Source organism: Leuresthes tenuis, unplaced genomic scaffold (genome assembly GCF_036924035.1).
Source record: "Leuresthes tenuis unplaced genomic scaffold, fLeuTen1.0.hap1 SCAF_16, whole genome shotgun sequence".
Taxonomy (NCBI): Eukaryota; Metazoa; Chordata; class Actinopteri; order Atheriniformes; family Atherinopsidae; genus Leuresthes; species Leuresthes tenuis.
In genome coordinates this window covers 27426389-27429349 of record NW_027325370.1, presented here as the reverse complement: position 1 = coordinate 27429349, position 2961 = coordinate 27426389, and the positions used below count along the sequence as shown (strand labels likewise).

At 41.8% G+C, this 2961-nt stretch overlaps 1 long non-coding RNA gene across 1 annotated transcript; it reads left to right on the top strand.

Moving 5' to 3' along the window:
* Window positions 1-375: 375 nt before the first annotated feature.
* Window positions 376-1274, top strand: LOC140272093 (uncharacterized). Its single transcript, XR_011907882.1, has 2 exons — window positions 376-563; window positions 650-1274. It is a non-coding gene; the product is annotated as an uncharacterized lncRNA (long non-coding RNA).
* The last annotated feature ends 1687 nt before the right edge of the window (window positions 1275-2961 follow it).

Here is a 2961-nt window from a genome sequence, read left to right as displayed (position 1 = left end):
TGGTTATCAGACCGCACATAGATATTTTAGCATTTCCAGACCATTTTTTTTTGAGTGGTATCATTTCCTGTCACAGTCCATCATTTACATACATAACCTAATTCGTCCTTACATTTGCAACATTAACAACCGTAATCATGCTCTCACTGTGTGTCACTGCGTTTCTTCGCAAATGGAAGTTTTTTTTTTGTTTGTTTTTTTTCATACAATGTCTGACATGCAGAGCACTTGAGCAAGGCAACTGTGTTCAGGGCGGTCATAAACGTGTGTCTCGCCCTGAAACGACCTTTACCCATATTTGTCGTTTTCCCTGGACATAAACCTGTCGGAGCCATCAAGGAGGAGTTCCACAGGATTGCAGGTGAATGATGTAAATTAATTTTAAATTATATTCTGTTAATGACATTGTGCCGCAACCTCGGACTGGGATTAGTCATTTTAATTTCTTTTAGGATTTCCCAATGTGATTGGCTGCATAGATGGCACACATCCCCATCATGGCTCCCTCACATAATGAAGCCGATTATGTGAATAGAAAGTCCATTCGCAGCATAAATGTGCAGGTACATGTAGATTGACTACTGTTTCAAAATGTTACAGACTGCATTATAGTTCAAACTGTCCATCTGTCATTCTCTGCACTGTCAAGGTCATATGTGATGCTGCATACATAATTTCAAATGTGAAGGAAGTGGCACGGGTCTGTTCATGACTCAAGCATTTATCGAGAGTCTAACCTGAGCAACAGACTGCAACGTGGTAAGCAGCCTAGAGATTTGCACAATATAATTCACTTGTCTCCCTCCTTTAATACACTCTAATGTATCCACTATACATTACAAGAGAGTTCGATGGCCTTCTGCTGGGTGACAGGGGTTACCCATACCAACATAGGCTGTTGACCCCTTATCCTGACCCTGAACCAGGCCTCCAGCAGAACTTCAACTGGGCACACTGCAGGACAAGAGCCTGGGTGGAGATGGCCATAGGACTGTTGAAAGCCAGTTTCCAGTGCCTACATTACGTCAGGGTGACCCCTAAGAGGGCCTGTGATATAATTGTGGCATGTATCAATCTTCATAACATCGCCACTATTAGAGGAGAGCAACACCCTGCCGTACAAATTGAAGATGCTGATGATGACCCCATCCACCTGCCAGCTATCCAGGACATCAGAGCAGTCAGAGACACCATATGCAACACTCACTTTAGAGTTTAAGTCACCATCATCACCACCACCACAGCAGTCAAATAAAGAGATGATACAAATTTAATTTGGTCTTCTTTATTTCCAACAAATACAAGAGCTAGTTCAGTTAATGTTCCAGTAGTTAACATAATAGCAATTACACTAGATGGGGAGTGTTCTGACACCTGTGTGGCTGTTTTTATTTATTTATTTATTTTTTTTGTCATGTTCTGAAAGCAGCGCAGTGGCTGTGACAACGGTGTCCTTCAAAAGCGAGTTCTCAAACTGCATGTATGCCGTTGTCGTTCCCTTCACTAGCCATTGCCTGTCAGTTATTGGTCAGTTTGTTGAGATGCGTGTAACAGCTGTTTCCTCGCTCTGATCCTTGAAATATATAAATCTGTAAGTGTTCAATGAATTAGATACTGATAGTTATGAAACAGTGAGCATAACATTTCTAAAGGTAATAAGTTAACAAATGTTCGTTTTAATGTAAGAATACTTGCGTGTTAGTATGACATGTCTAGCCACTTTGTGTATTGCTAACTGGCTTCCTAGCAACCAAGTAATGTAATGTATGAGATCATTAAATCTGTCATCAATCTGTTATATCTTAAACAGTTGTTTACATTTATGTAATTTAACATTTGTTACTTAGTAACTTTCTGTATTTTTATGTCTCTTGTAGTTTTACCAATCTGAATGGAATGAAAATGAGAGATTGAAAAGAAGTGAAATCAGTTCAAGTAAAGTTTCATGGAAGGAAAGTCCCATTCTTCATTTTATTCTCGTTAGCTATCTGTCAGTGCTTTGTAGTGAACACAACTGCCAGGACAGAATACATAAAGTTTCATTATCATTTCATAAGTTGCACTATTTCTTATCTCTGTCACAGCTCTGGTAGTATGACATGCTTTGAATGAGAGCAAGAGGTCATCTCACTGTGCAGAGTACTGCTGGAGTCTCATTTAGACTTATGAAGAGATACAGGTTAATGTTTCCAGATGTTTGTGTGTTAATGAAGTTAGAATGTATTTTCTGTCACTACCAGCATGTATTACTGTTGCTTGTACTGTGAAGTCATTACATAGATTTTCTCACAGGACCCCCAACTCTGGCTTCTCACGTCCCAGCTGCTTACCTCCCTGCTTTCAACATCTCCTTTAGCAGCATGAGCTGAACAACCCAAGTGACACATTTCATTTGTATGGGACTCCATAGACCAAAGAAATGTATGCGTTTATCACGTTACTGAAACACAAACGGCACTTTTAACTACCAGCCCAGCTGATTCAGAAACAGGCAGATCAGGTAGTGGGGAGATGGGAGGAGAGGGGAAGAGGAAGGGATACTGGACAGGAAATCCCTGAAAAGAGGCTTGTGACTGACGTTGCTGAAACAAACCGGGAAGCCGGGAGCAGGCGGTAAGCTGCTCTTGTAGGATCACGAGACGAACCTGCCTTGAACAGCAAGGAGAAGATAACTGCGATCACCTATGTAGTTTCCCTGCAGAGCTTTATCTCGGACAGCCACAGGCAGCCAGGCTGCAGCCTGGACTGACGGAGAGATCCACGTTGCGGGTGAGTGACTCAGTCATGTCTGCGGAGTGACAGCACACAGAATGGGTTTGGGTCACACAGAATGAAAAGCACCAGCTTCATTGAGATCATCAGAGTCACGTAAACGTGATTCCCATTGAGAAGCTACGATAACACAGAACAAAAGAGGATTTCTTCATCAAATCACTGGGAGGGTATAGTGATGTGCGGGCT